The sequence below is a fragment of the Emydura macquarii genome, unplaced genomic scaffold (assembly GCF_026122565.2).
Source record: "Emydura macquarii macquarii isolate MOO-44397 ecotype Brisbane River unplaced genomic scaffold, CSIRO-AGI_Emac_v2 contig_1363, whole genome shotgun sequence".
Lineage (NCBI taxonomy): Eukaryota > Metazoa > Chordata > Testudines > Chelidae > Emydura > Emydura macquarii.
The window spans coordinates 5,278,155-5,304,522 of NW_027131500.1; the positions used below are offsets into that span (position 1 = coordinate 5,278,155).

At 39.4% G+C, this 26,368-nt stretch overlaps 1 long non-coding RNA gene across 2 annotated transcripts in view; it reads right to left on the reverse strand.

The window, feature by feature from the left end:
* The window catches only part of LOC137155575 (uncharacterized), a 164,082-nt gene that overhangs the window by 16,502 nt on the left and 121,212 nt on the right, over positions 1 to 26,368 (reverse strand). For both annotated transcript variants that reach the window (XR_010920541.1, XR_010920540.1), the window contains exon 3: positions 12,942 to 13,107. This is a non-coding gene — a long non-coding RNA (uncharacterized lncRNA). The remainder of the gene's footprint in view (positions 1 to 12,941; positions 13,108 to 26,368) is intronic.

Genomic DNA, 26,368 nt, shown 5'->3' on the forward strand with positions numbered 1-26,368 from the left:
AAATACACATTAAGTGGCAATTAAAATAAAAAGAGGGAGATTGCCTGGCACATCAGGAGTAGGTGAGAGTAATATGGAAAATAGTAATTTTTCAGTGACAGGGAGACAAAGAGAATTGTTAGCAAAGAGGATAATCCAGATGCTCCTGCTATAGCCCACAACTTGCAAATCTTGCTCCTCACATGCTGCTTTTATTCTAAATGGGTCAGGGCACTGGATAGAGGACCATGCCACTTACAGGAGATTGGGTCTCTTTTATGGTGTTTGAAATGACTTCAAATCTGGAGAAAATTCAGAAACAGAAGCTGGTTTGAATTTAGATCAATAAATGAAGCTTTAAAAACCAATGACTGGACATATTTTCTTTTAAGAAATAAATCAATGCTGTCCCACCAGCTTAGCAGTAGAGGAAAGTTTATGAGTTTGACACTCCTGTACCAAAAGAGCTTGAGACAGAGGTTGAAGAGTCAGTGTGGAAAGGGACTGTACTGTACAGCAATAATTTGGCAAATTCCAAAGTGGCATTGATGTAGACAAATTTCTTGAGTCAGAAGAGTCCTGTTATGATTTAGAGCCTTTGGGGTATGTGGAATAAGGTCAACGGGTAAGGAAATCGTAACTGCACCGAAAGGAGATTGAAGGAAAATATTTTTAGTTTTATTCTAGAACAGAAATTTTAAAAATTTATTTTGGTGTCACTTTCATTAGGACAGACCCAAGACCTAATCCTCATTGTGATGCAACATGAATGGATACCTAACCCCAGCCACACTGACATCAGTGAAGCTTTCATGCAGGTGCAGTGGCCCATGAATGCAATGATGCCATATTGTGGGATTAGGGCCTAAATTTTTAAATTTCAGAAAAAGGACATCAATCTATCACATTGAGAACTTGTATGCAAAGTGTCATCAGAATTGGAATTAGTATCTTGAAACTGATACAAATGGCTATGAACTCTGATTATATGAGGATGTCAAACAGAGATGCTTAGTTCCATGAGAACTACCATATGCAGCTATGATTACATAGAATTCTATACTAGATTATTTCACTTTTCAAATGAGTAAGAGAAGGACATTTAAGAGCTGGAAAAGAAAAACCCTGAAATAAAAAAGTAAACAAATAAATATAGGTCATAAAATTACTACTTAGAGAATTGTTTGAGATAAGTTTATAGAAGCACTGAACATTTTTTTTTTTTTTTTAGGTTTTAAAAGGGCTTTTCTTCAATCTCAGCTAGTTAAATTCTCTCATTCTTCAATTTGACCCATGATGCTTTATTTGCAGAACAGTAGAATCTAAATATTGAACAGCAAGTATATAATATTGACTGATTCTATATTAAATAATATATACTGAGAGAAACCTGAAATATCTAACACTTGGCAGGTCTTTGCTTTCCTTCTTTCTTAATCGATGCATAATCCTTTTTTCTACAGTATTAAAGATGCACAGGCAACTAGGCACAACATATGCCACAGTGGCATAATTTAAATTTCACTACCATTGTAAATTCTCTTCCCATGAGCTATTCTCTCCATTGGAAAGAATATCATCTGGGATTACAACCTGTTTCACCGCTATACATCAGTATTCAAAGGCCTTCATAATGAATCCAATAGTGTTTTTAATACATGTGCACATTCATGCATAGTTGGAAATGAAGAAATATCTCTAATTTCAGGGAGTACATCTTACTGTATTTTGCATAATGACAGTGAACATAGTGCATCAGATAAATGAAGGGAAATAGCTTTTAGTGCAGTGTTCTGTCTTGGGAAAATAATAAATCAACAGCCTATGAACCCTAGGTCCATTTGAAACATATTTAGAGCCCTCATTAACCTATGGGGGCCGATTTGAATAGAAACCATTTTAATGAAGATGCAGAGGAGATTTTAATAATTTATTATGATGAGAGAAATGGAAACCTGCTAGAAATGGTAAAGATTACCCAAATGCTAATAATATCCAATAGTGGCAATATAACTGTCTGCATTCCACCTCAAAGGCTATAGTCAAGACACAGACATTAGACTGCAAGGGGAATTCGAGACAGGGCTTAGGAGAGGCAGCCCCCAGTAATAAGCTATCTGCTCATTTGAAGCCGGGATCCTAATTGTTTGTTTTAAAGAAAGTTTTCATCTCTTATTTTAAGAAGCCACTCCTCTATGACACGATCTGAAAAAGTGACTATTTAGTAGTATTGCCAGCTATTTTGGGCTAGGTGACATATATTATATTTTTTTGTACTGAAATATCCTGCAGTGAGACTGCATGATTCTCGCTCTACCTGCTCAGGACCATCACAAAAAGGAGGTGTATACCTCATTAGGCTATCTTTGTGAGCAAAGGTGAAAATAAATACAATGGATGTTGACTATGGTGGTATACATCATTCTCCTCTAAAAGCCTCTGTAGACAACAGGAAGTCTTTCTATTGACTTCAGTGGTCTTTGGATCAGATCCTTAATTAACATGTCTAGCATTAAAAAATATAGCTTCAGCATTCAGGAACAGAGAGGAAGGTATATGATTAAAGGGATTAATGAAAAACCTTACAGGGTTAACAAGAACCCTGTGATGTGGTATATAAAGAAATACAATCCCAGCATCCAAGTTTGATGATACCCAATGGTGTTCGGAGAATGATTAATCTTAGTGAAAATTACTGAGCAGATTTTAAAAAAGAGGCAACTGGATATGCAATTTTTTCTGGTCTCATTTAGTTATTTTTAGAGCTGGGTGAATTCTGTAATATTTTTATTTTATTTTAAACAAATTAACCTTGTCTATGTTCATGCCCCTTTTGGGTGCACTGTTTGCACACAGTGTGTGTGTTCTGTTTGCACACAGAATGACAAATGACAAAAATTTTCATCAACACTGCAAATTTTGTAGAATATTCACAGAAGAGAAATTCTGAATATATAAACATGAATTTGAGAAGAGGCAAAATTGCTTGAATAAATTATGTTGTATTTCTCTTACAAACTTTCCTCAAACAAATAGTCCCATTTAGGGCACTGGGATTACTTATGTGTGTAAAAATTAATCTTATAAGTGTCACATTTAGTGTACCATTTCGTGGATACAGATAATGGAGTTTTAGTCCTAGGGAGATACTTTGGACCATATTCTACCCTCAATTACATCTGTAAACCCCCCTGACTTTAGTGAAATTAACTGTGACTTGCATGTTCCCAATTGATGGAATGATCTGGCCTATGTAGTCAGAAGCCATAGGAGCACCTTGATGAAGTTCTAGCTGAGATTCAAATTGAATTCCTTGACATTATTCAACGTTTCAAAGGTTTAGTGCTGTCAGCCACACTTAATGTTCAGTACAACAGAGACCATACAGGTTTGACAACTCACTTGTTTCTGCAGCTGAATATTTGATTTGGGAGCTCATGATACCAATGTCAGTCCCCAAAGGAAGTGCTTTTTAAAAGTATTTCAGTATTACCAAGCCACAGCAAGATGCAATCTGCATTGCTAATAATATCTACTAGTTTTTACATACAAAACATTTAATATTAGAGAATTGATGCAATCCATTAGAACCTCTGATTGAAAAAGATATTAAGTGTTACTAATCAATAAAATTCATTTGGTCGTGCAAATATGTATGAAATGGGCTTGTTATCAGTGGATAATATTTGTCACGAGAAAAAAAATTCAAGTAAAGGTTTATCAAGACAGTCTGATTATATCCTGGCAACAGGAAGTCATAACATATGTCATTTATACTCAGATGAAATCTGCATTACCACTTTCTAAACAATCATCTACATGACAATGCAATGAATACCCGGAGGAAGAAGCAAAAGGATAGCTATTCAGTGACATATGGTATATTGCCAGGGATGCTCACCCTATGATAAGAACGGCATATAAGACACAGCTTTATTTAATGTAAAAATGCGAATTAACACAATGAAAACAAAGAATAATGCTTTCAGCGAAGCAGACACAGATTACTTCTTAAATTTAGACCTCCTGTAGGGCTAATCAAAATAAAAGAGACACCCAAGTTCCCCTAGAACAGTGCCTTCAACTAACTCAACCATAGCATGTACCCAGACCTGGCCTGGTGATTTAATAAGCCAGCCAACATTCTACTCCAGATCCAGCCCACTCTTCTAGCTGTTTCTCTGAGTGAGTTATACTATCCTGAAGCATCAGAACCTACACCAGGTCTCTAAATTACTATACAGTGAGAAAAGATTGGCACCCCTCAAAATATAATCCCAGTTTGTAAATTTCCCTTGTTAGAAATATTCTGCAAATAAAGAATCATTTGACTTCAAGATTTTAGAACACATCTCCTCCAAGCATTACTCATACATTTTCCTCAACCCTTTCAACAGGCAGCATGTCAGAGAAAAACATCTCTGTTTTTGCTTAGGTTTTTTTTTTTTACTATCTTGATTTATCTCAGTTATAGTCTGTGATCCCTTCAATCCAAAAGGTCTATTCTAACATCAGAAATCCTATATATATATATATTTATACAGCTGTCCTGTCTGAGGAGGTTATCACCATCCATTTTCAAATGTCAGTTGAATGATTCAATCTGTTCAGGGTTGTATTATTGTCCAGCTATGCTGAAAGGACAGGGGACATTTCATATGGTTTTAATCAGACAGCAACTTTATTATTAGATGTCTGGGACTACCTGGCAGATAAAAGTGTACAGTGCAGGTTACCCAATATTCATTCAATAACTCCCCCTGAGTGGGGGGGAAGTTTGCCAGCGCCCCTCCCCCACCTTTTCCATCCAGGTCCCCCAGCCAACCCATTGCTGGGACCATACCATCTCTCCACCCCTCATAGGAGGGTTAAGGTGGGCTGTAAGAAAGGGAGGCTGGTTCCCTGCAGTACCAATTATAGGAGCCCCATACCCAACCCCACCTCCATTCCATTCCATTCCTTTAACCAATATCTCCTTTTCAAGTCCTTTATCAAGCTATTTATCCGGTCACTGTATGCCTTCCCTAACTGCATTGGACATATGCACCACTTATATAATGAGTTGCAACATATAGCCTAACTTCCCTCATGCCACACATCAGCAAAGCCCTCCCTGAACCTGCTGTGGGGAAGGCAAAAAACCCCAACTCAGCCTGCTCTGTGTGAAAGAGGGCTTTGCCGCACAGGCTGCCCCTTTTAAACTCTTCCGCCCATCCAGATTCCAGGGCATGAATCAGTGTCGCCCCTTGTCCCCTTTTGCAGAAGTTTGACCTCTCCCCCCCACTCCCCACTGCCACTGTTCCCTTCATTCAGCCAGCCAGCCAGATTACTCTCTGCTTAAAGGTCTGGTGAGATCATTTGCTTTGACCAAATGGTTTGGTTCCAGTTTTTCCTGAGCAATAAAACACATTATTTTGAAGCCATATGCACACAATAATGTTTTCCAGACTAACTTAGCATCTTATTTCCAAATAAGGCTTCTCAGTATCTTAAGGGCCCTTTACACATACCCATTCTCTTAGCCTAAAGAACATGAGCCAAATTCTCATTTGTTGTAAATAAGCATAGCATCATGGATTTCAGTGGAGCTCTTCAGACTCACACCAATGGAGGATCTGGTCCCATGTTTATTTATACCTATGGACTTGGCAGGAGGTACCAACTTGAAATCAGGTTATTCTACTTTGACAAATATATGACATATAATTATTATTCATTCTTAACCCTGATTCCACTGTGCATCAAATATAAATTATGAGCAGAATAACACTGATTTGTCACACTGGCATGGTGATATTTTTAATCCAAAGTTCTGTAAAAAAAGATGCTAAGCACTGTTGTCACCATTGTACAGTATGGAGTCACACTGAGGGCTCAAACTAACTTATTTAGGGGGAAGAAAATACTGTGGTCTCTCAAATTACACTGCAAGGAAACCACGAATGATTTGCTGGCAACCACTGTACACACAAGGATCCATTGATAGAAAGTGACCGGGTCACAAATACACACCATTTTAACTGAGTACAGAAGCTATTGTTCTCATTCTATCTATATTCTATAGCTCCTTCTATGAAAAAGGGATTTTAGAAGACTGATGCTTTCTAACAATTTTACTGATAAACTTTTTCAGCTACGGTTCCTAAGAGCTCTACTTGTGGCACAAACAACCATTTAATCAGAGGTGTATAAAGGATTTATTTGTGTAAAAATAATTAGTGATTGTTTAACACTTAACTTATCCTGTGAGTAATCCTCATAATTAGTTGATCATCACTTTTGTATTACTTCCGAGAGGCAGGTTCAAGAAATCAGTGTTCACAGGATAATTCCTTCTCCCACCAAGCAGGATGTTACTGCCATCCTGTTGATTACTAAAACTCAGAGAGGAAGAGAACCTAGCTCCAGAGTATCACTGAATTGCTGTAGAAGGAAATATATTTTACTCACTGCCCTTCTATATATGTCTTCAGGGTACTTGTCCAAAGAGGTGTGTGAAGTTTGGGGGAGGAGAGAAGCAACAATTTTCTATGTCATCTTCTCCTATCCTTCTAAATCGTAACATATTGCAGGCCTCCAAATTGTTATTGGGTTGACTGTGGTAAAATTCCACCTCAGACCAAAATTTCACTCGAACTTTGTTTTGAAAGAAAACTGGGAAATAGTTTAATCAATGTCAAAAAATCCCAGTCAATTTTTTATTTTGAAATGCCTTTTCATTTCAATGTGTTTTATTTTATATTATATACATTCTCTGGGTCTGGATATAGAACAGATAATATAAAATGAAAAAGTTGAAATTGAAATTAAATGTTTTGATTTTTTCCAAATTAAACTTTTTGAAAGACCCAAAATATTTTTTTTTTCTGGAATTTTCTTTCCTGGAGGAGTTTTGAAATTTTTGCTGTTCATTCAGATTTGGAACGAAGCCAAATTCCAAAATCTTGAACTCCTTCATGAAACAGAACTTCCTTCCTCCACAAAGTTGTAGTTATGAGTTTATTATTCATGAAAATAAAAATAATTCCATTTTCCACAAGAAAATAAAGAATATGAGGAAGAAAAAAGAAATTTCCACTTTTTATACCATGACCTGTGGCCTAGATTCAGGAAGGTACTTAAATACATTCCTAGCTTTATGCTTGTGAGCAGTCCCATTAAGTATATGCCTAACTTGAAACACATACATAGTCCCATATTCTGAGAGAGAATGTGATGGATAAACCTTTATAGGTAGAGTACAAACCCATTTATTTCCTAAATTCCCAACAGCAGCAGTGAGGGCTCTTTCTAGCCATTCTTCCCTCATCTTTCAAGGAACCTGACAAGGAATAAGAATAAAATGGAGGGGGGCAATCTTGCATTCCCTGAGCTCCAGAATACAGTTCCACACCCAGAGTGAGCCACATAATCTGAGCTCAAATTGTGGAGGGAGATGCTGTAGGGACTTTCCCAATCCACCACCACAAGTAGAAGTAAGATGGGAGATGGTTTAAGGCATACATTTATGAGTGAAGGTAATTAACCATTGGAACAATTTAGCCTGAGTTGTGGTGGATTCTCCATCACTGACAATTTTTAAATCAAGATTGGATGTTTTCTAAAAGATATGCTTTAGGGGAAGTTGCACAGCCTATGTTTGTAGGCAGTCAAATGAGATGATCACCATGGTCCCTTCTGGCTTTGGAATCTATGAAGTGGCCACTCTTTGTTGTATTTTTGCTCAGAAACACAGTGTGAATTCCTGTTTCCAAGAAAAAGTCAATGCCAAAGTTCCCATTGACTTAAAAAGGTCAGGATTTCTCCCCTAGATAATGAACACAATTACTCAGAACTTGCAAGTCAGGATGTCCCATTTTCTGGATTTCAGTGTAAGAGATTTTGAATTCCAGGAATTTGATCACTGGGAATCTGACTGGATCTCATTTATACTACCCATTTCTCAACAATGTAGATACCATAAAAATTCTGTGAAAATTGCTGATAGATAAACAGAATAATAATCAAGATGAGATACTTATCAAATATGGATAGAAAGAAGAACAATGCTGTTTCTGCAATGGAATATGTTGTGTGACTGTGTATCAGGAGGTAATATCTACACCCAGTGGTTTAAATGATATTAATTTGGACAGGGGGTTCTTTTACTTAACAGTGGCCCATATGACTATTATGACTACTTTTTGCTCCATGCAGATCTTATTAAACCCAAGTATTTACTGAAAAAAAGGAGGACAAAGTTTTTAATGTTCTTCAGGCAGAAGTGTATTCTCATCTTTTGAAGGCTTTTTTATGCAATGAAGAATATCACTAATACAAAAGTCATTTTAAAAACTCCACAAAAAGTGAAAGTGTTTTAGAAACTGTATGTGGGTACATTGTCAATTAGACGTGTGTATTTTAAATGCTCGCATTTTTTGTCCAGGATATCATGTAAAATAAGTAATGGCCATAAAAGTCACCTAATTCAAAGTATATGAAAGCTAAAATTTCATATGAATTTTTCATAGCTCATTAGTCTGTATGGATAGATGAATAAGCCATAGCCAATAAGAAACATTTCATAAGATAAAATGTAGTTTTTGAGCAATAATTATGCAAATAATTATACACTGTGATAGAAATTATTATTTTGAAACATGATCTGCTGGCATGTAAAATTAAAAAGATCATAGAGGAGTTTTTAAACTAAGGGTTGGAGGAAAGCCAACAGGTGCAGAGAAGCACATGGATCAGACACAGACGTCATTTATGGGAAGACTTATTAAAGGGGATACTATATATGCTAGTAAAAAAGAGAGGATAGAAATTGATAAAGCACAGAGAGGAACTGAAGAGAAACAGTCAAATGTAAATGAGTTCTATTCAATTATATCACATGAAGGCAAACTAAATATTCACAAATTTTATAAATGCTTGTATGTAAATGTTAGAAATCTAAGTCCTTGAATGGGTGAACTTGAATGTGTGATATTAAATTAAGGACATTTGTATTATACGCACTACAGAAACTTGGTGCAACAATGCTAATCAATGAAACACAGTAACACCAGAGTACAAAATATATAGGAATGACAGAGAAGGTTGCACTGGTAGAAAAGCATAGCACCATATGTGACAGAAAGCTAAGAGTTCAAAACAGTTAAAATCTTAAATGACTCAAACAGTACCATATAATCTCCTTGGATAGAAAGAGCATGCTTGAATAATAATAGTATAGCAATGGAAATATACTAGTGACCACTTAATCAGGATGGTGATGGTGATTGTGAAATGCTCATGGAGATTAAAGAGGCTACAAAAACTCAGAAAACCCAATAATAATGGAGGATTTCAACAATCCCTATATTGACTGGATACCTCAGGTCAAGATGCAGAGATGAAATTTCTAGAAACCATTAATGACTGCTTCTTGAAGCAGCTTGTCCTGGAACCCACAAGGGGAGAGGCAATTCTTGATTTAGTCCTAAGTGGAGCACAGGATCTGGTCCAAGAGGTGAATATAGGTGAATTGCTTGGTTATAGCAACCATAATATAACTAAAATTAATATACATATTGGGGAGCAATAACAAAGACACCCACCACCAATAGCATTTAACTTTGAAAAGATGGGTAAGCTAGCTGAACAGAAATTAAAAGGAACAGTTAAAAAAATAAAATGCCTGCAAGCTGCATGGAAACTATTTAAAAACACCATCAAAGAGGTTCAGTCTAAATGTATACCCCAAATAATAAAAATAACAGCAGCAAGAGAACCAAAATAATGCTATCCTGGCTAAACAACAAAGTAAAAGAGATGGTTAGAGGTAAAAAGGCATCCTTTAAAAATTGGAAGTCAAATCCTACTGAGGAAAATAGAAAGAAACTCTGACAAATGAAGTATTTATATATAATTAGACAGGCCAAAAAGAATTTGAAGAGCAACTAGTGAAAGACACAAAAACTAACAGCAATTTTTTAAAGTACATCAGAAGTAGGAAGCCTGCCAAACAATCAATGGGACCATGGAACAATCAAGATCTAAAAGAGCACTCAAAGAAGACAAGGCTGTTACAGAGAAGCTAATGAATTCTTTGCATCAGTCTTCACTGAAGAGGATGTGAGGAAGATTCCCACACCTGAGTCATTCCTTTTAGATAACAAATCTGAGGAACAGTCACAGATTGAAGTGTCAATAGAGGAGTTTTGGAACAAATTGATAAATTAAACAGTAATAAGTCACCAGCACCCACACCCAAGAGTTCTGAAGGAACTCAAATATGAAATTGCAGACTTAACTGTGGTATCTAAACTACCTCTTACATCAGCCTCTGTACCAGGTGACTGGAGGGTAGCTAATGTAATCCCGATTTCTAAAAAAGGTCTCAAAGGCAATCCTGGCAATTACAGGTCATTACGCCTAACATCATTACCAGGAAAATTGTTTGAAACAACAGTAAAGAACAGAATTATCAGACACATAGATGAACACTGTTTGTCGTGCGAGAGTCAGCATGGCATTTGTATAGGGAAATCAAGCCTCACCAATCTATAAGAATTCTTGGAGTGTGTCAATAAGCATGTGGAAAAGGGTGATTCAAAATATATAGTGCACTTGGACTTTTAGAAAGCCTTTGAGAAGCTCCCATACCAAAGGCTCTTAAGCAAACTAAGCATTCATGAGGTAAGAGGGAAGATCCTCTCATAGATCAATAGCTAATTAAAAGATAGGAAACAAAGGGTCAGAATCAAAGTTCAGTTTTCACGATAGAGAGAGGTAAATAAGAGAGTCCTCAAGGATCTGTACTGCGACCAGTGCTGTTCAACATATTCATAAATGATCTGGAAAAGGGGATAAGTAGTGAGGTGGCAAAATCTGCAGAAGACATATTTACTCAAGATCGTTAAACCCAAAACTTACTGTGAACAGTGACAAAGGGATCTTACAAAACTAGGTGACTGGGCAACAAAATGGCAGATGAAATTCAGTGTTGATAAATTCAAAGAAATAAAATAGAAAACATTAGAAAACATAATCTCAACCATACATAGAAAATAATGGGGTCTAAAATTAGCTGTTACCAATCAAGAAAGAGATCTTGGAGTCATTGTGCACATTTGTCTGAAAACATCCACTCAGTGTGCAGCAGCAGTCAAAAAAAGCTAACAGAATCTTAGGAACCATTAGGAAAGGGATAGATAATAAGACAGAAAATATCATAGTGCCTCTATATAAATCAATTATATGACCACACCTTGAATAGTCACCCCATCTCAAAAAAAGATTTAAATTAGAATTTGAAAAGGTACAGAGAAGGGCAACAAAAATGATATGGGATATGGAACAGTTTCCATATGAGGAGAGATTAAAAAGACTGGCGCTGTTAGAAAAGTGATGACTAAGGGAGGATATGGTACAGGTCTATAAAATGATGAATGGTGTGGAGAAAGTGAGTAGGAAGTGTTATTTACTCATTTACATAACACAAAAAACAGGGATCACCCAATGAAATTGATAGGCATCAGATTTAAAAACAAACATAAGGAAGTAATTCCTCATATAACAAGAAGTCAATCTGTGGAACTCATTGCCAGGGGATATTGTGAAGGCCAAAATTATAACTGGGTTCAAAAAAGATTTAGATAAATTCAAGAATAGGTCCTTTGATGACTGTTAGCTAAAATGGTCAGAGATGCAACCCCATGTTCTGAAAATTCCTAAATCTCTGATTGCCAGAAGCTGGGACTCAATGACAGGTGATGGATTTCCCTGTTCTGTTCATTCCCTCTGAAGCATCTGGCACTGGTCACTGTCGGAAGACAGGATACTGAACTAGAAGGCCCATTGGCCTGTCCCTGTATGGCTATTCTTATATAACACCACGCTGTAGGGTAGTGATAGAAGTTTTGCATTATTTTTCATGCAGTTGTCACTTATTTCCTTGAAATCTAGCTGGACATTTTTCTTGTCTAGGGCTCAGAATAAGGATACTGTATGTGTTCTGTGAGAGTAACATTTGAAGTATCTTTGTTTGGTATTTGCGTCATTGCATATATATTAATGATTATAGTGCCTGGGTGTGTGTGAAACACACACAGTAAAAACACGTTCATTGGCTGGAAGGTAAACAAAAGTGTCTGCCTGCATGACCATTGGTTGGCCAATGATACTTTTTTCTGATGATATAATACTTATAATGTGGGGAGTTTTGAAGGACAAAGATCTGTGCAAACTAGTGCCTGAAGCTCACACGTTATTGCTTTTTTGTTGGTGCAGATGAAAAAAGATCTGTAAATAAAGCAATTTTTGTTTTCCTAATTTGCCTCTGGATTCTTATTAACAATTATTCCCAAAGAACAAAATCTGATATTAATTAAGATGATAAATATGGCTGTTTCACCATTATGCACAGAGTTCAAAATAGCAGTGTTTGTTTCAATTGTATTTATACTCTGAAGTGATTGAAAAAACATTTACATGAGAGAATCTTGCTGTGTTTCTCACGACACTGCGAACATAGTGATATGGTAGTATTGGTCAGGTAATAAGCTCAGGGTCCAAATTCTCATTGTCTTCTCAGTAGAAGCAGGATATGGCCCTTATGTTATGAAATCCTGGAACTGTGTTATACTGTATTCCTGTAAACTGTTACATGGCTGCTGCACTCCTGGAGGTCATTGCATTTCAGGGGTGAAGAGTATGTGTTTGTTTATGAAGCTAGGGAATTAATTCTCTGAAATAAGAGATAATGTGGTATTTCCACACACATCCCTTCCTCCACAAACGGGGGATTCTAGTGGCGCTGTACTTCAGGCAAGCAAAAACTATCTATGAATTCAAGTGGAGAGTACCGCTGGGAAACCCTTTGAAAAAGAGTAGCATATGCTCACCAGGGCAGGGCAGGGCCGAATCCACTGGCCAGTGAAGAACACAGGGCCTCTGGACCTCCCCCACTATTTTTGGAGAAGCTAAAGTAGTACCTGACAGTGATAGCCTTGCTCAGTCCTTTCATCCTCTTTTTTCCTCCTGTTCACCAACGAAAGGACGGGCTCAATCTTGTCCACGGTTTGAAAATTAGTTTATAATGTTTGTAGAGCACTTTGAGATCTTTGAATGGTAGGACGTAGGTCAGTAATCATCTTCATCCTCAAAAGGAAGCAATGAAAAATGATAATGAAACCTCTTTTGATTAAAACTTCATACAATAAGAATTTAAGATGCAAATAAGCCCATTATATCAGCTTCTTTTTGTTGTGATTCATTCCATTTCTTGTTTTCCCTGTATTTCTTTTCTCCCAGGCTCTCCTAATGCAGGCAAAACTCTGACTTGAGTGAACGGGGTTTTTGCTTGCTTAAGGAATAAAGAACAATGTCCCCAGAAAGTAAGAAACTCATCTCATCAGCATTGACCTATGTGAAGTTTCAGCTGTCTGATAAAGGAACTAGTGTACTTATGATTTCTAATAGGTCATTATGGCAGAAAGGCTTGCCTTATCTAGTTCATGCCTTTCTCCACTCAGTTGCTGCACTGAAGATCATGTCTTCTTGCTCTGTGTTCTTTTCCCTTTAAAAAGACTGAATCAATCAGTTTAAAGCAATAACCTTCATAATTTATAAAAGTCAGGTCACTGTAAAATATTCTTTTTTCTTTATGAGAATAAGCTCATTCTTGTCAGCCTTTTGTTCAGAATTTATATCACTGAGATTAGTGCTTCTACTCTTCTGAACCCCCAAAACAATTACAACAACTCTTTTTAAAACTGTAAACAGTACAAGATACAATATTTTAAGTTAGATCTTTCCAGTGCCTTTTTAGGAAATCAATCCCTCTGTATTTTAGGCATTTACAGAACATATGTCCAGGCACTGAAAATAATACTTAGTAGTAGGAGGCATTGTTGCTTAGTGGATAGAGCATTCGAGAGTTAGCTGGAAGAGATGGGTTTCATTCATTGGCCTGCATGATTTGGAGAATCATGTTACCTCCTTGTGCCTCAGTTTCCCCATTCAGAAAATGTTAAGTGCTTTGAGGTTTACTGAAGAGAAGTGCTGTATGAGAGCTACATATTATTAGTAGTAGTTCAAAGCAGGTTGCAGACATTCCCTAAATAAATCCTCACAACTCCCTCGTGAGGAAGGCCATTATTATTATCATTCCCATTTTATGGTGGAATGAATGAGACACCACAATTTACAATAGGTTCTCCAAAAATCACATAACAAATTAGCAACGAGCCCAGATTGCAACTCTGGGCTTCCTCACGCAAACTCCCTGCTTATTTCTCCAGACCATGTGTGCTCCTATTCTCTAACAAAACCATCCCCTCTGATTTACAATCTATTTCCATAGACTACAGCCAGAACTTTGGCCTCCTGCATCTATCTGTACGTTATTCTGAACTCTGAAGGCTTTAAACCTTGACACCAGTAACAAATAAATCCTTCTTGTTACAGCACTTTTCACTTGAGCATGTATTTACTTTATTTTTGTTCTCTAGGAGGTAAGATTTAACATTTATCTTCATTGACCTATATTCATCACCCATGAGCTCATAAGGGAGCCAAATATCTCTGTATCGGACCCATTGTTCCTCATTAGTTGCTTTTCACAATAAGGTATCATCCAAGTAATCAATGGAAAATATCCAGAAGCTGTTAGGAAGTATTACACAAAGTATTGGGTTCCAATACAGATTCTTGTACACTGACTAGTAACCTCATTCAAGCTCAGAAAGAATCCATTTACTATTACCTGTTTCTTATCTATTAGCCATTTTTCAGAACTTCAACTCAACCTGCCAATTCTCCACCTTATAAGTTCTTTGAAATCCAAACATTCTCTCTTAAATGATATATCAGATACCCCTTCAAAACTGAAGCTTAACTATATCCATTGTAGCCTTCTCATCTACCTTGACACAACTACACAAGTTTTATTTATAATACTTATAAGTAATATTTATTTTAATTATGAAACAAACACTCCATGCAAAAAAAGTTTGTTTAAAGTGTAAATCAAAGTAAAAACAAAACAATTTAAAAAGACTAGATATCCCTCTACATGCTTAAAGAAAAAACAGTCAAGTGGATTCAAATATAAGGTAAAAGAAAGGAGGCAAAGGAACCAAATAAATGCAGAAAATATAAAAGACATAACATAACATAAAAGAATCTGTTTTGGAATGAAAACAATTTTATTAACAATTGTTTAAATTTGTGAGTGCTGAAATGAGGCTAATATCAGGCGGACCAAGTTCCCACCCTGAAACTTGCCTGAGGATAGACATGGTCATTTACTGATTTAAGGCCATACTCTGCTATCCGTATTCTTCTACTGGGTGAAATCCTAGCTCTATTGAAGTAAATGGCCAAAGTCCCAACTCTTTCAACCCTTAAGTAGTAGCTTGATGCCAGTGGAAATACTTGTGTAGTTAAGGGGAAAAGATGGCCGTTGAGCACTGAAAACACTGTGTTAGGGTTGTTAATCAGTGAGTGGTGTCTGGGTGCATATATCCATCAACCTACCTCAGAAAAAAGGAGGTTGAAGCTTAGGTGACAATGTTACAGCATAATACAGAAAGAGGTGGTTTCCTAAGAAAAGCTGGCACTCTTCCTCTCATTAAGTGAGGCATTAATAATGTGTGTAGCACAACAGCCAAACCACTTACAATGCTTCTTTTATATATTAATTGAATTCTAATAACTTGTGTCACTGATATTAAATGTAATGGGAAACTGAAGCAGGAAGAATGGATTATTACCCATGTTAATTACAACACACCTAATGCCCAAAAGCTTTTTAATCTTACATATAAACTCTTCGCAAATTTGCTTGCATCTAGTCCTAGGTTTGTATGTGGTGTCACTTGGAGCCCCTTTAACTACAAGCAAAAGTTTGGGTTTGAGGCCACTTCAAGGCTAGGATTTTGATTTTGGATTGGAAGGGGTAATGAAGTGAAATCCACCCAAAACTTGAGGTATATTCTCAAAGATGAAAGGCTGTCTGTGAATGCTGCATCCCCCCTTAGGGCTAAGAGGTATGCTGGGAAAGTGTTCAAAGGCAATAAGTAACTTGTGTTAGAAAAAAAAGAATTTATCTAATATAGAAGCCTGAGGTTTCATCTTTACATTTATTTTCTATGTAACTTGTACATGTTTGCTTTCCCTTACTATTTCATCTTTGAATCTCTGGTTTTTCCATTAAATAAACCTTCTGGGTTTTTTTTTTTTACCCTAAGTAGGTCTCTGTTTTGCAACTATGTGGAGTATGACTGGTAAAGTAAGCTGATAACTGGAGGGACTGGATTCATGCTTTCAGACATGACAAATCAGGGGGGAATTATCTGAGTGTCTGAAACTTAAGAACTCAGGGAGGACAGGTTTGGGGGAGTCTCAGAACTGGAAGGGCTACTAGCGTCAGTGATCTGAATCAAAACAGTATGGCACAAAAGCAACCAAGGTTAAAGAGCAAGCTGTGACATGACCCTTTACTGGTCTGGGTGATCCCAAAACATCACAGTTTTGTTGGCCGAGATCCTTGAGATCGACAAGCCTGCAGAAAATAATCTGCAGAAAATGATGAAAGGAAAACCTCTTAGGGACAGAACAATCATGCACAAGAGAGAGAAACTCGGAAAGAGAACAAGAGTCACCAGGGGAGGCAACTAGAAAATCAATCCGATTAGGAAGGAAGAATGGGAAGCAAATTTGGGATCAGTTAATGGAAGATGTGGAGATAGATTTGGTATAATTAGAAAGTACTTAAAACTGTCAGGGATTATCTGAACACAACTGAAGGCCTGATTCTCCTTTCACTTACACCAGTTTTATCTGGTGTAACTCTTTTGACTTCATTGTAGTTACTCATGATTTAAACTGTTATGAATGATTCATGCTATGAATTTCTAATCCCTCTGAATGGTTTACAGGGAGCAGACATTTAAAAAAATTAATTTAGTGGCCCTATTTTGCAATCCGTATTCATGGAGTACTAGATACCAGTAGGTCTGATTGTTTTTATCCCCAGCAGGTCTCTTTTCTGCAAACTACGTGGAGTACGGGTGGTAAAGTAAGCTGATAAGTGGGGGGCTGGTTTCATGTTTTTAGGGGTGACAAAACAGCTCAGATTTCTCCCCCAAATCTGTCCTCCCTGAGTTCTTAAGTATTAGTGTAAGGGCACCCCTTTGGGGATTGCTTTGGGGACCCCTTTGTGGTCGTGCTGTAGTCTGTGGCCAACAGGGGGTTGTGGGGAGGGGAAAGTGAAGATATCCACCCCTTTCTCTGGTTGTCCCAGGGTTGGGGCCTTCCTTCTGTCAGGGAGAGCTCTTCTTTGGGGGCAGTGGTGCTGGCTCAAGGCCTGCTTCAGCTCTGCTGGAGCTGTGGGCTGCAGGTCAGTTTCCTTCCAGCTCTGCCCCCAAATGAGCCGATCCTCTCTCTTTTAAGTGCTGCACCCAATTGAGCATTTGGTGCAGGTGTGTTGGAGCAATGACGGCTGGACCCAGAATGAACCCCTGGTTTCTCAGTGTGGGGTTCGAATACCCCATCACACACCCTCCTCCTCAGGATGGATCCTGGGGAGCTGGGGCCATCCAGTTGCTCCTCTCCCTCCCTGGAGAAGAAGTCCACATTCTGGTGGACTTTGCTGGCTTGGTGCTGGACCTGGAACATGTAGGGCTGGAAGGACAGGTACCAGCGCATCAAGTGGGGCTTAGTGTCCTTCATGGTGTTGAGCCATTGTAATGGGGCATGGTCAGTGACAAGCTTGAATGGGTTCCCCCAAGAGGTAGTACCAGAGTGAATCCATGGCCCATTTTACTGCCAGGCCCTCCTTCTCTATGACCGAGTAGGCTCGTTCCCATGGGAACAGTTTGTGGCTCAGGTAGAGCATGGGGTGCTCCTCCCCCTTTAATTCCTAAAATAAAACAGCACCCAACCCCACATCGAAAGCATCCCTCTACAGAATAAACTCCTTGGAGAAGTCCGGATTGAATAGATTGGCTCTGTGCACAGGACCTCTTTAAGTTTTTAGAAGGCCGTTTTGCAGGCCTCAGACCAGTACACTTTCTGGGGACTATCTTTCGCAACCAAGTCCGTGAGGGGAGCTGTGGCCATCAAGAACTCTGGTACAAACTGATAGTAGTAGTCAGCAAGTCCCAGAAAGCTGCTAACTTGTTTCTTGGTACTAGGGCGTGAATTCTCTTGAGGTCCTGTACTTTGTCTATCAGGGTCAGATCTGATACGTCTCTTCTTTTCCTATCTTGTATTTTGCTCAGTTTGCTGTTAGTCCAGCCTGTCTTAGAGCCCGGAGCATGGCTGCAACTTCCGCCAGGTGTTCCTCCCAGGTCTGGCTCCAGATGGCTATGTCATCCAAATAAGCTGCTGCATAAAAGGTATGGCATTGTAGAACCTGGGCAATAAGGCACTAGAATGTCGCATACTGCACCTCACCAAGTCGGTCTAGGAGCTAATCCACCAGGGGGGATGTGATAGGCATCAAACTTGGAGACTACATTGATCTTTCTGAAGTTGATGCAGAACGAGATGGTGCCATCCTGTTTTGGGACCAGTACAGCTGGGCTTCGCTACTCACTCTGGGACTCCTCAATAATCCCAAGTTTGAGCATGGTCTGGACTTCCTGTTTTACTGCTTCCTGCACCTTCTGCTCTCCAGGGTAAGTTGTCCGGGTTCAGTCCAAATATGGTGTTGAGTGAGGTGGGTCCTTCCCGGTTGGGAGGAAAATACCATTGGGAAGGCTTTCACAAGGCCCTGCACCTGAGCCCTTTGTTCAGGGTGGAGCTGATCCCCCACCTGGACAGCCTCTGGGTACAGGGCATAAGGCACTTGGGGCCCCAGTTCTGGTTCCAGGAGGTAAGGAGTGATGAATAGGCTTTCCTGTTCCTTCTATGCCTTCAATAAATTGATGTGGTAGATCTGAGTGAGCTTCCGTTTGTCGGTCTCTCTGACTTCATTATTGACTGGCCCAACTTGCAGCATGACTTCAAAGAGTCCCTGCCATTTAGCCTGGAGTTTAGACTCTGTACTGGGGAGCAGAAGGAGGATCCGATCACCTGGCCTGAAGGTGCGTACCCATGCCTCTTTGTTATAGGAACATTCCTAGGCCTGCTGCGTGTTGAGGAGGTTCTCTTTGGCCAGAGTTCTCATCATCTCAAGTCTCTCCCAGAGCCTCAACGTGTACTGGAGGATATTCTCTGGTTGAGGCTGTAGAGATATGCTTGTAGAAGATTGTGATTTAGAGATGCTCCCTAGCATGGGACAGTGTTGTATGAATTGGGAGATGTGCCTTACATCAGATCTGACATGGCTGCTCCCAGCTGCATACCTGGGAATCACTCTTGTCTGTGTTATTAAAGTTCTATTCCTTACTCATTCAATAGTTTATTCTTTAATGAACCTTCAAGATCATTACAGAGGTGTTTGCTTTTTCCATGTTTCCCGGACTAGGTCCAGGATTCCCCTCAATCATCTCCCATACAAAAGTTCAAAGTGGGAGGATCCAGTAGAAGATTGTGGTACCTCCCAAATGGCAAACAGGACAGGGGGATCAGTAGATCCCAATGATTCAGGTCTTCCAGCAGAAATCTTTCCGGCATCTGTTTCAGGGTTCGACTGAAGCATTCCACCAGGCCGTCTGTCTGTGGATGGCAAATTGCGGTGCGGAGGGTTTTTATTTTCAGGAGATCACAGACCTGCTTCATCAAATGGGATGTGAAGTTCATGCCTTGGTCTGTGAGGATCTCCAAGTGAGAAAAGACTTTCAGGAATTCAGTGAAGATAATCTTTGCACTACTGTTTTTCAGGGGAATTGCCTTCAGATAGTGGGTGGCATAAACAACTGCACCAGTAGGTGTTTGTATCCGGCTGAACTTTTCTCAAGGGGACCAACGAGGTCTATTCTGACTCATTCAAAGGGGACCTCAATAACCAGGAGAGGGACAATGGGGGGCCTTCATCCCCCCTTTTGACCTAACCAGCTGGCGTTCTGGGCAAGAGTCACAGAAGTTTTTTTGATTTCTTGATGTATGCCAGGCCAGAATAAGTGCTCCAGGATCTAGTCTTCTCTTGTCCCAGGTGGTCCGTGAAAGGGATAGCATGGACAACTTCATGACTTCCTGTTGCATGCATGCATGCATGACTTCCTGTTGGTGCAGCCAGGGAATAAGGAGTTGGGACTGAATTTCACCCATCTGATGGTCTTTTTCCAGCGAATATAATTGTTCCTCCTGAAGTTCAAAGTGGGGCTACTGTACTGCTCAGTGAGGGGTATATGACTTCACCATTAACTAGGGGAGGTGTTCACAGGCATGAATCAAGGATTCATCCTCCCTCTGGCCCTTCCCTCAGGTCAGTACATCTCCTCCCTGAAGTGGGGGTGATAACACCTTCTCATTAGGAGGATCTTCCGGTAGGGTTCCCTCTTGGCTAGAACCCCCATCCCTGGGGTCCTGTTCCTCACCTACTCCTGCCAGCATCATGGGCCAGAGTTCCTCACTTGCACGGGTTTCCTTGGGTGCTTCGTCTGGGTCCCCTGGGTGTTGGTCTAAATCCCCTTAAGATGTTGGAAAAGCACTCACCATCCCGGCCCAAGATAACTGGATAGGCCAGAGTTGGGTCCAGTCCCACTACGAGGTTCCTTTGTGTTCCCCCCAGGGTGGCATCCACTTGGGCACTGGAGTAGGGCTTAATGTCCCCATGGATGCAATGGAGGAAGATGGTCTCCCCGGGGCTTTCCGAGTTGGGGAACAAGTTTCCTGGACCAGGGTTTGCCCATACCCTGAGTCTACTAGCCCTATTACCTTGGTTCCATTTATTTCCATGGGGACTGTTACTTTCACTGGGGTGCATTTCTGGGCATGACTTTCAGCTGTCCAGACTTGCCCAAAGCTACACCCATTTAGGGGCTCTCCTGAATGTGGTGTCCTTGACACATACAGGAGAAATCGGACCCAGGTCTCAGATGTGTCTTCTTCCAAGCGATTGGCTCTCTTGCCCCTCCTGATCTTTGGGTGGGTGAGTTACCAGGGGACCCCCAGACTTTTGGTTCAGGGCAAGGTTGAAGGCCATGCAGTTTCTCCCAGGTTCCTAGGCCTGGACTCGGGACCAGGCTGGACCCCTGATGGGTTAGGGTCTTGGAGATCCCCCTGTCTATTCCCTGCCTTGTTTGGCTGGCCTTGCTCTTAGGTCGAGGCTTCCCACTTACATCAAGTGCTGGCTCGGGTGTAGAAGTGTGAACAGTCTCAGTGGCCAGGTAGTTCTCCATCAACTGCATGGCATCAGCAAGTGACTCAGGTCAATGCCTGAGCACCCAATCCCTACCTCCTCTTGGGAGAATTTGGGCAAACTGCTCCATCAGGATGAATTCAACCACTTCTGTTCCAGTTTGCTCATCTGGCTTTAGCCATCTCCAACATAGGTCTTGCAGATTTTGAGCGATAACATAGCGTTGGGCCCCTAGAGGGTCCCTCACCTCATGGCACTTCTGACAGAAGGTCTCCTCTGGGATGTCAAAGTAATCCAAAATGACCGCCCCAACTTGGGAATAGTCCTAAACAGACTCCGCATCCAGTCCCCGACAAGAGACCTGTGCCAGCCCTGTCAGGTAGGGTGACAGCAGGATGGCCTACTGACCAGGGGGCCATTGGGCTGCAGTTGTGACCCACTCAAATGTGGTCAGGAAAGCCTCAAGGTCACCCTCAGTACCCATCTTCGTGAGCTTCACGGATACTGGTGGGGTCCTGAGACTCAGATATAGAAGCTCTGGGGCTGCATCAACGCCCTGACCTGGTACACCAACCTTTGTTGCTGGGTCTCTAGATCCCAAACCAATTGCTGCTTCTGGGCAGCCATTTGCTGCAAGAGCTGTTGTTGTTGCTGCTGCTGCTGCTGGGCAGCCTGCTGCTGCTGCTGGTGGTGGTTCTCAGTCATCCATTTTAACAATCATTCTAACTCCATTATGGCTGACCTGACAGCTCACATTGTTTTTTCACTCAGCTGTTTTTCACTCAGTCCCCCCTTTTCTCAGGGTTGTGGCGCTGCCTGCATTTTCCATCAGTTTGTAAGAATGTCTTCCCTCCTTGAAGGTTGGGAGGAGCATGCGGCCTAGTGGTCACATTGTAGTCTATGGCCAGCAGGGTGGTTGTGGGGAGGGGATTCTTAATGCCCAGGACTCACTGGACAGGAAATGGGGAGGGAAGATATCCCTCTTTCCTCTGGTTGTGCTAGGGTTGTGGCCTCCCTTCCATCAGGGAGGGCTCTTTTTGGAGGGCAGTGGTGCTGGACTCAGGGCCTGCTTCAGCTCTGCTGGAGCTGTGGGCTGCAGGTCAGTTTCCTTTCAGCTCTACCTCCGAGTAAGCCGATCCTCTCTCTTTTAAGTGCTCCACCCAATGAAGCATTTGCTGCAGGTATGTCAGGGCAAAGCTGGATGGACTCAGAATGAACCCCTGGTTTCTCAGTGTTGGGTTTGTATACCCCATCACACACCCTTCTCCTGAGGATGGAGCCAGGGGAGCTGGAGCCATCCAATTGCTCCTCCCCCTCCCTGGAGAAGAAGTCTACATTCTGGTGGGCTTTGATGCTGGACCTGGAATGTGTAGGGCTGAAGAAGTGTTGAGGCAATGCTGGCTGGGTCCAGAATGAGCCCTTAACCCCTGATTTCTCAGTGTGGGGTTTGTATACCTCATCACAATCAGGTACTGATTTCTTATGGCGTTAGGTTCCTATCTGAGTAAAGGTGAGAGAATACGACCCACAAATTTTTGGAAAGTCTTAACAAATATTAGTCTTCTTAATTTCACTCCTCCATCTTTTTATACAGATACTGTGATTTCAGGTGTTGTATGACCATACATTTAAGTTTTGCAATCTGTTCTTGCAAATCAATTTTATACAGCTTGAGAATGTGGGCAAGTTCGTATTTGTGCTATAAAGATGTTTCAGTGGGGGAAAAAAAATGAGAACAGTATTGTAGCTGCAAACAAATCAATCGGACTGTATTAAAACTAAACGCATGATGTCAAAGATGAATGTAGAGACAGAAACAGGGACAGAGATTACCAAGGGGTCTAGACACATACAATGATTAATCATCATACACATCCTGAACAGAAAAGCACAAAACAAAACAGTTTTTCCTTCTTAGGCTGGACATTCTTGAGAGAGATAAAATCATATTAGGCTCTCCATGGATAAAGGAAAAGGGGAAATAGAAATTAGCTGTCCTTTGTTTGTGTGGTACTAAAAATCTGTCATTCAGCTACTCTTACATCTCTATTTTTAAAAAAAATATTACCATAGCATATTTCTTAAGTTTGAACATAAGAAATGTTTGTTTATTTTATTACAGAGTAGCAATATGAAATTTAATTTCCTATTAAATAATGAAGTTCTGTTCATTTTAGCCATAAAAAAACCTTTCCTTAGTTTTAGCAAATAAGAAGACAGCCAAGTGCTGCAACATTATTTCTTTTTAATACATTATAGAATTACAGTACATCAATATTTAGATCCAGAGATTCTGTGGTAGGGTTCTAATTACTGTGTGCATCACTCTCTCTCTGCCTCCCCAGGATATGATAAAATGGCAACAGGCTATTTATATGCATTACTCTAACATATAGAACTGAAACAGCACTATGTTACTCAAACCAACTGATGAATTTCTAGATTCAGACAAATTCCAACATCAGACTAAGACTGGTAAAACAAATTCGCTTGCAATACCATATGATAAAAGAGCCTATTAGTATGAAAAAGTCATTCTGCAGAAAGAGCTGTGAGGACTAGGTCACAGGAGCATTAGCATGTCAGCGGGGGGCAATATATTAGTTTTATTTAAGATTATTTGTTAGGTACTAGGTTCATGGATAAGAAAAATAGATATCTGTTTATTTTTTATTTCTTTCCCTAGTTTTTTGGCACTCAATGACTCATAGTATGAACTCTCCCAACCCCATTTTAAACTGGCTTTGTAAGGGACAACATATTTTGTCTAAGACATCAGCTGCTCCTTTTCTTTTCTGAACAGCACGTGTCATCTTTTGCATTCATAATAAAACACAGAACAATTTATTCAACTTCTTGCCAACAGGGCACAACAATTGCAGTAATAGAGGTCTATTACTGAAGTCAGTGTGAGCTGTGAATACTCACCACCTCTCAGAAAATGCTCAGCACCGGGGTGGATTGTGCCCTTAGTTCACTGCCTAGCAAATCTTTCAGCAACCAGCTCTGTCTTCCCATTAAGTTCAGAACACAAGAAGGATTAGTTATTTTATAGGATGTAAATACTGAAGGGGGTTCTATTCTCCCCTTGATATTTATACACACCAAGTAGAAGACTTATAGCACTTTTATTTGACAGTGTTTTAATTTTTTTTTTAACTTTGTGGTTATTTATCTCTCTTTTTCTTGTTGTTTTCCCCACCTTCCTCAGGTAGCTTATTTCCTATTAAAGAAAAATATGATTTAAGGCTCATCTTAAAATGTTTCCAGAATGACATAGATATTGAAAAAAATGGCCATATAGGCCAGGTGGAAAAAAATAGATGGTAGAATAAAATACCTCAGAAGACAGTTTTGTTGTTCAACATTTGGCCTTAAATAAATGTATGGGCCTGCTTCTGAAAATATATTACATATGTCAAAGGAACAGTAATTAAACTGCTCCCTCTAAGCCTTTTTGATAGGCCATTTTCAGAATGAATGGTTGAAGCTGAGAAAGGGCACTTGGCATTTAAGAACCCTACCTTTAGGATATTATTCTCTTTGCTTTCTCCTGTTCACATAATTTTTACTTTTTCAACCAGTTTACAGTACTGTTAACATCTGCTCTTTTAGGTAAAGATGACCTAAGACACAGATGTAAAATAAGAAAAATATTTATAATATAATTTCAGTTCTTTTTGTCACTGAATAAAAATGGTTAATAAGAGGACTCCCATATAAATCCTGGGGAAGGATGACAGATGTAATGGATTGATCATGATGGAAATGGCAAATTTTACAGTTTTTCATTGATTAATGGAAACAGATATAAACGAAAGTCACTTGTACTAAATTGTTAAAAATAATTATTACCTGCTTAAAATGGTTTTATGGTGAACAAATATGCAAATGAATGGCAGTCTGTGACCAGAACCTATAATCTGTTTCTTAGAATGAAACAAACAACATATAATGCTATTGATTCAAACTCTTAATCTTCAAGGCAACTGGCAGTCTTGCTGCTAAAAACTGATTTAACACCATTTGTAGAAAAATGAATTATTTTCACAACTGACAAAACATCTTTTTTGTGTGTGTGAGTCTTGTTTACTTTGAACATGGGCAAGTTCTTATCTGTTACTAATTTTTACAGTTATAAAAATATTCAGTTGCAGAAATAAAATAATATATTTAATATGGAATCTATAGTCGTTTTCTATATTTCCTTTTGATCCCAATATTTCAACGAAGTTGTATCCAACTGAAACAGCTAAAACCTCTTGTTATCTCTGGGAAGACTTCAAAATGTGGCAACCTCAGTTGACAGAAAAGTCTTACCTCTCTATATCGTGTTACAGAACATATTTTATATGAATTCAGACAGTCTCATTCCTATTGATACGGTTTTATACTTTTATGCCATTTCTTTTTTGATCTATGTATAACATAGTGGCAATTCATTTTCATGGACTATAAAATCATGTATTTTCAGCCTGTCTAACAACTGATATTTATATGTCTTATCTATTCACTGCTAGTAAAGTTTTAGCTTCTTTAACTTTTCCCAGTTTTCAGAATATATACAGAGAGATCAGCAGTGATATAAGAATATTTTTCATATTGCAAAGGTTATTTTTTTTAAATACCCCATATCATTTTATTAATCTCGGTTTTCTTAACATGTCATTCTCAGGGGATCCAGTTTTCTCCATTTCCTTTAGATCTTACATGCCTTAACTGCAGTGGTAATAGAATGTCACAATTCTTGCATAGATAGTGCTGTTTATAGGCATGTTAGAAACTTTTGAGGTTCTGTGTTTGCACTGACAGCTGTATGTTTTTGCTTATACTAGATTTGCTTTGCATTTGGATTGTCTTTCATCAAACTGTGTGATCCCAGAAAATGATAAAAAGCACAAGATAGGAACTGTAAACACTCCAAATCTACAATGCTCAGGAAAATGCTATAGTAAGAATCAAAGCAATCTGCATTTCCCAATCATAAACAAAAAATATCTGAAACAAACATACCTGCACTTAGAGATATGACAGAAATAACCAAAATGGAAAGAAACACATGCACGGATGTTACTCAAGGAATCAAGCAAAAGAAAGTATGGAAGCTAGTCACAATTCTTTTGGAATTTAGTGCAATATAAGATATTTAACATTTACTGGAAATCAGTA